Genomic DNA, 11,703 nt, shown 5'->3' with positions numbered 1-11,703 from the left:
TTCTCTGTTTGCCTGCATTGTGTGCTGTTTTACTAAGTCTCTGAACACGTTTTCCATCCAGTAATGAAACATTTTTCCTACGGTAAAACTTTCACTTCAGCTTTAGCTTCAGCATAGAAAGCTGTTTACAGTAACACATCACTGATTTAGATGGAATAGTATGCACTGGCTGTTAAAATCATCATATTTATTAAGTAACAAAAAACTGAAGACATCCTCAAGATATAAGTCTGCGAAATGCTCCTGAAGCAGTAATAAGAGGGGTGTTGTCGTCCTCGCTGTGGCTACGGCCATACACCCTGAACACGCCCGATCTCGTTGATCTCGGAAGCTAAGCAGGGTCGGGCCTGGTCTCAGCTTGGATGGAGACCGCTGGAATACCAGGTGCTGTAAGCTTTTCTTCACACAAAAACTGCAGGGGCGCTGCTGCTGTCTCTGTTTGTGCTTTGCTCCATTTCTTCTCTGTTTGCCTGCATTGTGTGTCTGTTTTACTAAGTCTCTGAACAGTTTTCCATCCAGTAATGAAACATTTTTTCCTACGGTAAAACTTTCACTTCAGCTTTAGCTTCAGCATAGAAAGCTGTTTACAGTAAACATCACTGATCTTGATCGGAATAGTATGCAGCTGCTGTTAAAATCATCATATTTATTTAGTAACAAAACAAACTGAAGACATCCTCAAGATTAAGTCTGCGAAATGCTCCTGAAGCAGTAATAAAGGGTGTTTGTCGTCCTCGCTGTGGCTTACGCCTACCACCCTGAACACGCCCGATCTCGTCTGATCTCGGAAGCTAAGCAGGGTCGGGCCTGGTCAGTACTTGGATGGGAGACCGCCTGGGAATACCAGGTGCTGTAAGCTTTTCTTCACACAAAAAACTGGGGGCGCTGCTGCTGTCTCTGTTTGTGCTTGCTCCATATTCTTCTCTGTTTGCCTGCATTGTGTGTCTGTTTACTAAGTCTCTGAACACGTTTTCCATCCAGTAATGAAACATTTTTTCCTACGGTAAAACTTTCACTTCAGCTTAGCTTCAGCATAGAAAGCTGTTTACAGTAACACATCACTGATCTTAGATCGGAATAGTATGCAGCTGCTGTTTAAAATCATCATATTTATTTAAGTAACAAAAACAACTGAAGACATCCTCAAGATATAAGTCTGCGAAATGCTCCTGAAGCAGTAATAAGAGGGGTGTTGTCGTCCTCGCTGTGGCTTACGGCCATACCCTGAACACGCCCGATCTCGTCTGATCTCGGAAGCTAAGCAGGGTCGGGCCTGGTCAGTACTTGGATGGGAGACCGCTGGAATACCAGGTGCTGTAAGCTTTCTTCACACAAAAAACTGCAGGGGGCGCTGCTGCTGTCTCTGTTTTGCTTTGCTCCATATTCTTCTCTGTTTGCCTGCATTGTGTGTCTGTTTTACTAAGTCTCTGAACACGTTTTCCATCCAGTAATGAAACATTTTTCCTACGGTAAAACTTTCACTTCAGCTTTAGCTTCAGCATAGAAGCTGTTTACAGTAACACATCACTGATCTTAGATCGGAAATAGTATGCAGCTGGCTGTTAAATCATCATATTTATTTAAGTAACAAAACAAACTGAAGACATCCTCAAGATAAATGTCTGCGAAATGCTCCTGAAGCAGTAATAAGAGGGGTGTTTGTCGTCCTCGCTGTGGCTTACGGCCATACACCCTGACACGCCCGATCTCGTCTGATCTCGGAAGCTAAGCAGGTCGGGCCTGGTCAGTACTTGGATGGGAGACCGCTGGGAATACCAGGTGCTGTAAGCTTTTCTTCACACAAAAAACTGCAGGGGGCGCTGCTGCTGTCTCTGTTTGTGCTTTGCTCCATATTCTTCTCTGTTTGCCTGCATTGTGTGTCTCTTTACTAAGTCTCTGAACACGTTTTCCATCCAGTAATGAAACATTTTTTCCTACGGTAAAACTTTCACTTCAGCTTTAGCTTCAGCATAGAAAGCTGTTTACAGTAACACATCACTGATCTTAGATCGGAATAGTATGCAGCTGGCTGTTAAAATCATAATATTATTTAAGTAACAAAACAAACTGAAGACATCCTCAAGATATAAGTCTGCGAAATGCTCCTGAAGCAGTAATAAGAGGGGTGTTTGTCGTCCTCGCTGTGGCTTACGGCCATACCACCTGAACACGCCCGATCTCGTCTGATCTCGGAAGCTAAGCAGGGTCGGGCCTGGTCAGTACTTGGATGGGAGACCGCCTGGGAATACCAGGTGCTGTAAGCTTTTCTTCACACAAAAAACTGCAGGGGCGCTGCTGCTGTCTCTGTTGTGCTTTGCTCCATATTCTTCTCTGTTTGCCTGCATTGTGTGTCTTTTACTAAGTCTCTGACACGTTTTCCATCCAGTAATGAAACATTTTTCCTACGGTAAAACTTTCACTTCAGCTTTAGCTTCAGCATAGAAAGCTGTTTACAGTAACACATCACTGATCTTAGATCGGAATAGTATGCAGCTGGCTGTTAAAATCATCATATTTATTTAAGTAACAAAACAAACTGAAGACATCCTCAAGATATAAGTCTGCGAAATGCTCCTGAAGCAGTAATAAGAGGGGTGTTTGTCGTCCTGGCTGTGGCTTACGGCCATACCACCCTGAACACGCCCGATCTCGTCTGATCTCGGAAGCTAAGCAGGGTCGGGCCTGGTCAGTACTTGGATGGGAGACCGCCTGGGAATACCAGGTGCTGTAAGCTTTTCTTCACACAAAAAACTGCAGGGGCGCTGCTGCTGTCTCTGTTTGTGCTTTGCTCCATATTCTTCTCTGTTTGCCTGCATTGTGTGTCTGTTTACTAAGTCTCTGAACACGTTTTCCATCCAGTAATGAACATTTTTTCCTACGGTAAAACTTTCACTTCAGCTTTAGCTTCAGCATAGAAAGCTGTTTACAGTAACACATCACTGATCTTAGATCGGAATAGTATGCAGCTGGCTGTTAAAATCATCATATTTATTTAAGTAACAAAACAAACTGAAGACATCCTCAAGATATAAGTCTGCGAAATGCTCCTGAAGCAGTAATAAGAGGGGTGTTTGTCGTCCTCGCTGTGGCTTACGGCCATACCACCCTGAACACGCCCGATCTCGTCTGATCTCGGAAGCTAAGCAGGGTCGGGCCTGGTCAGTACTTGGATGGGAGACCGCCTGGGAATACCAGGTGCTGTAAGCTTTTTCACACAAAAAACTGCAGGGGGCGCTGCTGCTGTCTCTGTTTGTGCTTTGCTCCATATTCTTCTCTGTTTGCCTGCATTGTGTGTCTGTTTTACTAAGTCTCTGAACACGTTTTCCATCCAGTAATGAAACATTTTTTCCTACGGTAAAACTTTCACTTCAGCTTTAGCTTCAGCATAGAAAGCTGTTTACAGTAACACATCACTGATCTTAGATCGGAATAGTATGCAGCTGGCTGTTAAAATCATCATATTTATTTAAGTAACAAACAAACTGAAGACATCCTCAAGATATAAGTCTGCGAAATGCTCCTGAAGCAGTAATAAGGGGTGTTTGTCGTCCTCGCTGTGGCTTACGGCCATACACCCTGACACACGCCCGATCTCGTCTGATCTCGGAAGCTAAGCAGGTCGGCCTGTCAGACTGATGGAGACCGCCTGGGAATACCAGGTCTGTAAGCTTCTTCACACAAAAACTGCAGGGGGCGCTGCTGCTGTCTCTGTTTGTGCTTTGCTCCATATCTCTCTTGTGCCTGCATTGTGTGTCTGTTTACTAAGTCCTGAACACGTTTCCATCCAGTAATGAAACATTTTTTCCTACGGTAAAACTTTCACTTCAGCTTTAGCTTCAGCATAGAAAGCTGTTTACAGTAACACATCACTGATCTTAGATCGGAATAGTATGCAGCTGGCTGTAAAATCATCATATTTATTTAAGTAACAAACAAACTGAAGACATCCTCAAGATATAGTCTGCGAAATGCTCCTGAAGCAGTAATAAGAGGGGTGTTTCGTCCTCGCGTGGCTTACGCCATACCACCCTGAACACGCCCGATCTCGTCTGATTCGGAAGCTAAGCAGGTCGGCCTGGTCAGTACTTGGATGGGAGACCGCCTGGGAATACAGGTGCTGTAAGCTTTCTCACACAAAAAACTGCAGGGGGCGCTGCTGCTGTCTCTGTTTGTGCTTTGCTCCATATCTTCTCTGTTGCCTGCATTGTGTGTCTGTTTACTAAGTCTCTGAACACGTTTCCATCCAGTAATGAAACATTTTCCTACGGTAAAACTTCACTCAGCTTTAGCTTCAGCATAGAAAGCTGTTTACAGTAACACATCACTGATCTAGATCGGAATAGTATGCAGCTGGCTGTTAAAATCATCATATTTATTTAAGTACAAACAAACTGAAGACATCCTCAAGATATAGTCTGCGAAATGCTCCTGAAGCAGTAAAAGAGGGGTGTTTGTCGTCCTCGCTGTGGCTTACGCCATACACCCTGACACGCCCGATCTCGTCTGATCTCGGAAGCTAAGCAGGGTCGGGCCTGGTCAGTACTTGGATGGGAGACCGCCTGGGAATACCAGGGCTGTAAGCTTTTCTTCAACAAAAAACTGCAGGGGGCGCTGCTGCTGTCTCTGTTTGTGCTTTGCCCATATTCTCTGTTTGCCTGCATTGTGTCTGTTTTACTAAGTCTCTGAACACGTTTCCATCCAGTAATGAAACATTTTTCTACGGTAAAACTTTCACTTCAGCTTTAGCTTCAGCATAGAAGCTGTTTACAGTAACACATCACTGATCTTAGATCGGAATAGTATGCAGCTGGCTGTTAAATCATCATATTATTTAAGTAACAAACAAACTGAAGACATCCTCAAGATATAAGTCTGCGAAATGCTCCTGAAGCAGTAATAAGAGGGGTGTTTGTCGTCCTCGCTGTGGCTTACGGCCATACCACCCTGAACACGCCCGATCTCGTCTGATCTCGGAAGCTAAGCAGGGTCGGGCCTGGTCAGTACTTGGATGGGAGACCGCTGGAATACCAGGTGCTGTAAGCTTTTCTTCACACAAAAAACTGCAGGGGGCGCTGCTGCTGTCTCTGTTTGTGCTTTGCTCCATATTCTTCTCTGTTGCCTGCATTGTGTGTCTGTTTTACTAAGTCTCTGAACACGTTTTCCATCCAGTAATGAAACATTTTTTCCTACGGTAAACTTTCACTTCAGCTTAGCTTCAGCATAGAAAGCTGTTTACAGTAACACATCACTGATCTTAGATCGGAATAGTATGCAGCTGGCTGTTAAAATCATCATATTTATTTAAGTAACAAACAAACTGAAGACATCCTCAAGATATAAGTCTGCGAAATGCTCCTGAAGCAGTAATAAGAGGGTGTTTGTCGTCCTCGCTGTGGCTTACGGCCATACCACCCTGAACACGCCCGATCTCGTCTGATCTCGGAAGCTAAGCAGGGTCGGGCTGGTCAGTACTTGGATGGAGACCGCTGGGAATACCAGGTGCTGTAAGCTTTCTTCACACAAAAACTGCAGGGGGCGCTGCTGCTGTCTCTGTTTGTGCTTTGCTCCATATTCTTCTCTGTTTGCCTGCATTGTGTGTCTGTTTACTAAGTCTCTGAACACGTTTTCCATCCAGTAATGAAACATTTTTTCCTACGGTAAAACTTTCACTTCAGCTTTAGCTTCAGCATAGAAAGCTGTTTACAGTAACACATCACTGATCTTAGATCGGAATAGTATGCAGCTGGCTGTTAAAATCATCATATTTATTTAAGTAACAAAACAAACTGAAGACATCCTCAAGATATAAGTCTGCGAAATGCTCCTGAAGCAGTAATAAGAGGGTGTTTGTCGTCCTCGCTGTGGCTTACGGCCATACCACCCTGAACACGCCCACCTCGTCTGATCTCGGAAGCTAAGCAGGGTCGGGCCTGGTCAGTACTTGGATGGGAGACCGCCTGGGAATACCAGGTGCTGTAAGCTTTTCTTCACACAAAAAACTGCAGGGGCGCTGCTGCTGTCTCTGTTTGTGCTTTGCTCCATATTCTTCTCTGTTTGCCTGCATTGTGTGTCTGTTTTACTAAGTCTCTGAACACGTTTCCATCCAGTAATGAAACATTTTTCCTACGGTAAAACTTTCACTTCAGCTTTAGCTTCAGCATAGAAAGCTGTTTACAGTAACACATCACTGATCTTAGATCGGAATAGTATGCAGCTGGCTGTTAAAATCATCATATTTATTTAAGTAACAAAACAAACTGAAGACATCCTCAAGATATAAGTCTGCGAAATGCTCCTGAAGCAGTAATAAGAGGGGTGTTGTCGTCCTCGCTGTGGCTTACGGCCATACCACCCTGAACACGCCCGATCTCGTCTGATCTCGGAAGCTAAGCAGGGTCGGGCCTGGTCAGTACTTGGATGGGAGACCGCCTGGGAATACCAGGTGCTGTAAGCTTTTCTTCACACAAAAAACTGCAGGGGGCGCTGCTGCTGTCTCTGTTTGTGCTTTGCTCCATATTCTTCTCTGTTGCCTGCATTGTGTGTCTGTTTTACTAAGTCTCTGAACACGTTTTCCATCCAGTAATGAAACATTTTTCCTACGGTAAAACTTTCACTTCAGCTTTAGCTTCAGCATAGAAAGCTGTTTACAGTAACACATCACTGATCTTAGATCGGAATAGTATGCAGCTGGCTGTTAAATCCCACATCATATTTATTTAAGTAACAAAACAAACTGAAGACATCCTCAAGATATAAGTCTGCGAAATGCTCCTGAAGCAGTAATAAAGGGGTGTTTGTCGTCCTCGCTGTGGCTTACGGCCATACCACCCTGAACACGCCCGATCTCGTCTGATCTCGGAAGCTAAGCAGGGTCGGGCCTGGTCAGTACTTGGATGGGAGACCGCCTGGGATACCAGTGCTGTAAGCTTTTCTTCACACAAAAACTGCAGGGGCGCTGCTGCTGTCTCTGTTTGTGCTTTGCTCCATATTCTTCTCTGTTTGCCTGCATTGTGTGTCTGTTTTACTAAGTCTCTGAACACGTTTTCCATCCAGTAATGAAACATTTTTTCCTACGGTAAAACTTCACTTCAGCTTTAGCTTCAGCATAGAAAGCTGTTTACAGTAACACATCACTGATCTTAGATCGGAATAGTATGCAGCTGGCTGTTAAAATCATCATATTTATTTAAGTAACAAAACAAACTGAAGACATCCTCAAGATATAAGTCTGCGAAATGCTCCTGAAGCAGTAATAAGAGGGTGTTTGTCGTCCTCGCTGTGGCTTACGGCCATACCACCCTGAACACGCCCGATCTCGTCTGATCTCGGAAGCTAAGCAGGGTCGGGCCTGGTCAGTACTTGGATGGGAGACCGCCTGGGAATACCAGGTGCTGTAAGCTTTTCTTCACACAAAAAACTGCAGGGGGCGCTGCTGCTGTCTCTGTTTGTGCTTTGCTCCATATTCTTCTCTGTTTGCCTGCATTGTGTGTCTGTTTTACTAAGTCTCTGAACACGTTTTCCATCCAGTAATGAACATTTTTTCCTACGGTAAAACTTCACTTCAGCTTTAGCTTCAGCATAGAAAGCTGTTTACAGTAACACATCACTGATCTTAGATCGGAATAGTATGCAGCTGGCTGTTAAAATCATCATATTTATTTAAGTAACAAAACAACTGAAGACATCCTCAAGATATAAGTCTGCGAAATGCTCCTGAAGCAGTAATAAGAGGGTGTTTGTCGTCCTCGCTGTGGCTTACGGCCATACCACCCTGAACACGCCCGATCTCGTCTGATCTCGGAAGCTAAGCAGGGTCGGGCCTGGTCAGTACTTGGATGGAGACCGCCTGGGAATACCAGGTGCTGTAAGCTTTTCTTCACACAAAAACTGCAGGGGGCGCTGCTGCTGTCTCTGTTTGTGCTTTGCTCCATATTCTTCTCTGTTTGCCTGCATTGTGTGTCTGTTTTACTAAGTCTCTGAACACGTTTTCCATCCAGTAATGAAACATTTTTTCCTACGGTAAAACTTTCACTTCAGCTTTAGCTTCAGCATAGAAAGCTGTTACAGTAACACATCACTGATCTTAGATCGGAATAGTATGCAGCTGGCTGTTAAAATCATCATATTTATTTAAGTAACAAAACAAACTGAAGACATCCTCAAGATATAAGTCTGCGAAATGCTCCTGAAGCAGTAATAAGAGGGTGTTTGTCGTCCTCGCTGTGGCTTACGGCCATACCACCCTGAACACGCCCACCTCGTCTGATCTCGGAAGCTAAGCAGGGTCGGGCCTGGTCAGTACTTGGATGGGAGACCGCCTGGGAATACCAGGTGCTGTAAGCTTTTCTTCACACAAAAAACTGCAGGGGCGCTGCTGCTGTCTCTGTTGTGCTTTGCTCCATATTCTTCTCTGTTTGCCTGCATTGTGTGTCTGTTTTACTAAGTCTCTGAACACGTTTCCATCCAGTAATGAAACATTTTTCCTACGGTAAAACTTTCACTTCAGCTTTAGCTTCAGCATAGAAAGCTGTTTACAGTAACACATCACTGATCTTAGATCGGAATAGTATGCAGCTGGCTGTTAAAATCATCATATTTATTTAAGTAACAAAACAAACTGAAGACATCCTCAAGATATAAGTCTGCGAAATGCTCCTGAAGCAGTAATAAGAGGGGTGTTTGTCGTCCTCGCTGTGGCTTACGGCCATACCACCCTGAACACGCCCGATCTCGTCTGATCTCGGAAGCTAGCAGGGTCGGGCCTGGTCAGTACTTGGATGGGAGACCGCCTGGGAATACCAGGTGCTGTAAGCTTTTCTTCACACAAAAAACTGCAGGGGCGCTGCTGCTGTCTCTGTTTGTGCTTTGCTCCATATTCTTCTCTGTTTGCCTGCATTGTGTGTCTGTTTTACTAAGTCTCTGAACACGTTTTCCATCCAGTAATGAAACATTTTTTCCTACGGTAAAACTTTCACTTCAGCTTTAGCTTCAGCATAGAAAGCTGTTTACAGTAACACATCACTGATCTTAGATCGGAATAGTATGCAGCTGGCTGTTAAAATCATCATATTTATTTAAGTAACAAAACAAACTGAAGACATCCTCAAGATATAAGTCTGCGAAATGCTCCTGAAGCAGTAATAAGAGGGTGTTTGTCGTCCTCGCTGTGGCTTACGGCCATACCACCCTGAACACGCCCGATCTCGTCTGATCTCGGAAGCTAAGCAGGGTCGGGCCTGGTCAGTACTTGGATGGGAGACCGCCTGGGAATACCAGGTGCTGTAAGCTTTTCTTCACACAAAAAACTGCAGGGGCGCTGCTGCTGTCTCTGTTTGTGCTTTGCTCCATATTCTTCTCTGTTTGCCTGCATTGTGTGTCTTTTTACTAAGTCTCTGAACACGTTTTCCATCCAGTAATGAAACATTTTTCCTACGGTAAAACTTTCACTTCAGCTTTAGCTTCAGCATAGAAAGCTGTTTACAGTAACACATCACTGATCTTAGATCGGAATAGTATGCAGCTGGCTGTTAAAATCATCATATTTATTTAAGTAACAAAACAAACTGAAGACATCCTCAGATATAAGTCTGCGAAATGCTCCTGAAGCAGTAATAAGAGGGGTGTTTGTCGTCCTCGCTGTGGCTTACGGCCATACCACCCTGAACACGCCCGATCTCGTCTGATCTCGGAAGCTAAGCAGGGTCGGGCCTGGTCAGTACTTGGATGGGAGACCGCCTGGGAATACCAGGTGCTGTAAGCTTTTCTTCACACAAAAAACTGCAGGGGGCGCTGCTGCTGTCTCTGTTTGTGCTTTGCTCCATATTCTTCTCTGTTTGCCTGCATTGTGTGTCTGTTTTACTAAGTCTCTGAACACGTTTTCCATCCAGTAATGAAACATTTTTCCTACGGTAAAACTTTCACTTCAGCTTTAGCTTCAGCATAGAAAGCTGTTTACAGTAACACATCACTGATCTTAGATCGGAATAGTATGCAGCTGGCTGTTAAAATCATCATATTTATTTAAGTAACAAAACAAACTGAAGACATCCTCAAGATATAAGTCTGCGAAATGCTCCTGAAGCAGTAATAAGAGGGGTGTTTGTCGTCCTCGCTGTGGCTTACGGCCATACCACCCTGAACACGCCCGATCTCGTCTGATCTCGGAAGCTAAGCAGGGTCGGGCCTGGTCAGTACTTGGATGGGAGACCGCCTGGGAATACCAGGTGCTGTAAGCTTTTCTTCACACAAAAAACTGCAGGGGGCGCTGCTGCTGTCTCTGTTTGTGCTTTGCTCCATATTCTTCTCTGTTTGCCTGCATTGTGTGTCTGTTTTACTAAGTCTCTGAACACGTTTTCCATCCAGTAATGAAACATTTTTTCCTACGGTAAAACTTTCACTTCAGCTTTAGCTTCAGCATAGAAAGCTGTTTACAGTAACACATCACTGATCTTAGATCGGAATAGTATGCAGCTGGCTGTTAAAATCATCATATTTATTTAAGTAACAAAACAAACTGAAGACATCCTCAAGATATAAGTCTGCGAAATGCTCCTGAAGCAGTAATAAGAGGGGTGTTTGTCGTCCTCGCTGTGGCTTACGGCCATACCACCCTGAACACGCCCGATCTCGTCTGATCTCGGAAGCTAAGCAGGGTCGGGCCTGGTCAGTACTTGGATGGGAGACCGCCTGGGAATACCAGGTGCTGTAAGCTTTTCTTCACACAAAAACTGCAGGGGGCGCTGCTGCTGTCTCTGTTTGTGCTTTGCTCCATATTCTTCTCTGTTTGCCTGCATTGTGTGTCTGTTTTACTAAGTCTCTGAACACGTTTTCCATCCAGTAATGAAACATTTTTTCCTACGGTAAAACTTTCACTTCAGCTTTAGCTTCAGCATAGAAAGCTGTTTACAGTAACACATCACTGATCTTAGATCGGAATAGTATGCAGCTGGCTGTTAAAATCATCATATTTATTTAAGTAACAAAACAAACTGAAGACATCCTCAAGATATAAGTCTGCGAAATGCTCCTGAAGCAGTAATAAGAGGGGTGTTTGTCGTCCTCGCTGTGGCTTACGGCCATACCACCCTGAACACGCCCGATCTCGTCTGATCTCGGAAGCTAAGCAGGGTCGGGCCTGGTCAGTACTTGGATGGGAGACCGCCTGGGAATACCAGGTGCTGTAAGCTTTTCTTCACACAAAAAACTGCAGGGGGCGCTGCTGCTGTCTCTGTTTGTGCTTTGCTCCATATTCTTCTCTGTTTGCCTGCATTGTGTGTCTGTTTTACTAAGTCTCTGAACACGTTTTCCATCCAGTAATGAAACATTTTTCCTACGGTAAAACTTTCACTTCAGCTTTAGCTTCAGCATAGAAAGCTGTTTACAGTAACACATCACTGATCTTAGATCGGAATAGTATGCAGCTGGCTGTTAAAATCATCATATTTATTTAAGTAACAAAACAAACTGAAGACATCCTCAAGATATAAGTCTGCGAAATGCTCCTGAAGCAGTAATAAGAGGGGTGTTTGTCGTCCTCGCTGTGGCTTACGGCCATACCACCCTGAACACGCCCGATCTCGTCTGATCTCGGAAGCTAAGCAGGGTCGGGCCTGGTCAGTACTTGGATGGGAGACCGCCTGGGAATACCAGGTGCTGTAAGCTTTTCTTCACACAAAAAACTGCAGGGGCGCTGCTGCTGTCTCT

The 11,703-nt window shown here is 44.6% G+C and overlaps 18 non-coding genes and 5 pseudogenes across 18 annotated transcripts; all 23 read left to right on the top strand.

The window, feature by feature from the left end:
* The first annotated feature begins 742 nt into the window (after window positions 1-742).
* On the top strand, window positions 743-859 carry LOC112844294 (5S ribosomal RNA). The gene has a single exon (XR_003217040.1). It is a non-coding gene; the product is annotated as a 5S ribosomal RNA (ribosomal RNA).
* Window positions 860-1,209: 350 nt separating this feature from the next.
* On the top strand, window positions 1,210-1,323 carry LOC112844315 (uncharacterized; annotated as a pseudogene).
* A 353-nt stretch (window positions 1,324-1,676) lies between these two features.
* Window positions 1,677-1,791, top strand: LOC112844318 (uncharacterized; annotated as a pseudogene).
* A 355-nt stretch (window positions 1,792-2,146) lies between these two features.
* LOC112844285 (5S ribosomal RNA) lies at window positions 2,147-2,264 on the top strand. The gene has a single exon (XR_003217031.1). It is a non-coding gene; the product is annotated as a 5S ribosomal RNA (ribosomal RNA).
* A 351-nt stretch (window positions 2,265-2,615) lies between these two features.
* On the top strand, window positions 2,616-2,734 carry LOC112844269 (5S ribosomal RNA). Its single transcript, XR_003217014.1, has one exon. It is a non-coding gene; the product is annotated as a 5S ribosomal RNA (ribosomal RNA).
* A 354-nt stretch (window positions 2,735-3,088) lies between these two features.
* On the top strand, window positions 3,089-3,207 carry LOC112844268 (5S ribosomal RNA). Its single transcript, XR_003217013.1, has one exon. It is a non-coding gene; the product is annotated as a 5S ribosomal RNA (ribosomal RNA).
* Window positions 3,208-4,012: 805 nt separating this feature from the next.
* Window positions 4,013-4,126, top strand: LOC112844333 (uncharacterized; annotated as a pseudogene).
* A 342-nt stretch (window positions 4,127-4,468) lies between these two features.
* On the top strand, window positions 4,469-4,583 carry LOC112844331 (uncharacterized; annotated as a pseudogene).
* A 343-nt stretch (window positions 4,584-4,926) lies between these two features.
* Window positions 4,927-5,043, top strand: LOC112844290 (5S ribosomal RNA). Its single transcript, XR_003217036.1, has one exon. It is a non-coding gene; the product is annotated as a 5S ribosomal RNA (ribosomal RNA).
* A 352-nt stretch (window positions 5,044-5,395) lies between these two features.
* LOC112844311 (uncharacterized) lies at window positions 5,396-5,511 on the top strand (annotated as a pseudogene).
* A 353-nt stretch (window positions 5,512-5,864) lies between these two features.
* LOC112844305 (5S ribosomal RNA) lies at window positions 5,865-5,982 on the top strand. The gene has a single exon (XR_003217051.1). It is a non-coding gene; the product is annotated as a 5S ribosomal RNA (ribosomal RNA).
* A 353-nt stretch (window positions 5,983-6,335) lies between these two features.
* Window positions 6,336-6,454, top strand: LOC112844267 (5S ribosomal RNA). The gene has a single exon (XR_003217012.1). It is a non-coding gene; the product is annotated as a 5S ribosomal RNA (ribosomal RNA).
* A 357-nt stretch (window positions 6,455-6,811) lies between these two features.
* Window positions 6,812-6,928, top strand: LOC112844299 (5S ribosomal RNA). Its single transcript, XR_003217044.1, has one exon. It is a non-coding gene; the product is annotated as a 5S ribosomal RNA (ribosomal RNA).
* Window positions 6,929-7,281: 353 nt separating this feature from the next.
* LOC112844264 (5S ribosomal RNA) lies at window positions 7,282-7,400 on the top strand. The gene has a single exon (XR_003217010.1). It is a non-coding gene; the product is annotated as a 5S ribosomal RNA (ribosomal RNA).
* Window positions 7,401-7,753: 353 nt separating this feature from the next.
* LOC112844275 (5S ribosomal RNA) lies at window positions 7,754-7,871 on the top strand. Its single transcript, XR_003217021.1, has one exon. It is a non-coding gene; the product is annotated as a 5S ribosomal RNA (ribosomal RNA).
* Window positions 7,872-8,225: 354 nt separating this feature from the next.
* Window positions 8,226-8,343, top strand: LOC112844304 (5S ribosomal RNA). The gene has a single exon (XR_003217050.1). It is a non-coding gene; the product is annotated as a 5S ribosomal RNA (ribosomal RNA).
* A 353-nt stretch (window positions 8,344-8,696) lies between these two features.
* Window positions 8,697-8,814, top strand: LOC112844288 (5S ribosomal RNA). Its single transcript, XR_003217034.1, has one exon. It is a non-coding gene; the product is annotated as a 5S ribosomal RNA (ribosomal RNA).
* A 355-nt stretch (window positions 8,815-9,169) lies between these two features.
* On the top strand, window positions 9,170-9,288 carry LOC112844263 (5S ribosomal RNA). Its single transcript, XR_003217009.1, has one exon. It is a non-coding gene; the product is annotated as a 5S ribosomal RNA (ribosomal RNA).
* Window positions 9,289-9,641: 353 nt separating this feature from the next.
* Window positions 9,642-9,760, top strand: LOC112844262 (5S ribosomal RNA). The gene has a single exon (XR_003217008.1). It is a non-coding gene; the product is annotated as a 5S ribosomal RNA (ribosomal RNA).
* A 356-nt stretch (window positions 9,761-10,116) lies between these two features.
* LOC112844261 (5S ribosomal RNA) lies at window positions 10,117-10,235 on the top strand. Its single transcript, XR_003217007.1, has one exon. It is a non-coding gene; the product is annotated as a 5S ribosomal RNA (ribosomal RNA).
* Window positions 10,236-10,592: 357 nt separating this feature from the next.
* On the top strand, window positions 10,593-10,711 carry LOC112844260 (5S ribosomal RNA). The gene has a single exon (XR_003217006.1). It is a non-coding gene; the product is annotated as a 5S ribosomal RNA (ribosomal RNA).
* Window positions 10,712-11,067: 356 nt separating this feature from the next.
* LOC112844380 (5S ribosomal RNA) lies at window positions 11,068-11,186 on the top strand. Its single transcript, XR_003217101.1, has one exon. It is a non-coding gene; the product is annotated as a 5S ribosomal RNA (ribosomal RNA).
* A 356-nt stretch (window positions 11,187-11,542) lies between these two features.
* LOC112844379 (5S ribosomal RNA) lies at window positions 11,543-11,661 on the top strand. The gene has a single exon (XR_003217100.1). It is a non-coding gene; the product is annotated as a 5S ribosomal RNA (ribosomal RNA).
* Window positions 11,662-11,703: the final 42 nt, after the last annotated feature.

Source organism: Oreochromis niloticus, unplaced genomic scaffold (genome assembly GCF_001858045.2).
Source record: "Oreochromis niloticus isolate F11D_XX unplaced genomic scaffold, O_niloticus_UMD_NMBU tig00000011_pilon, whole genome shotgun sequence".
NCBI classification, from domain to species: Eukaryota; Metazoa; Chordata; class Actinopteri; order Cichliformes; family Cichlidae; genus Oreochromis; species Oreochromis niloticus.
The sequence above is the reverse complement of the archived record's forward strand: the minus strand, read 5'-3'. Positions and strand labels throughout refer to the sequence as shown.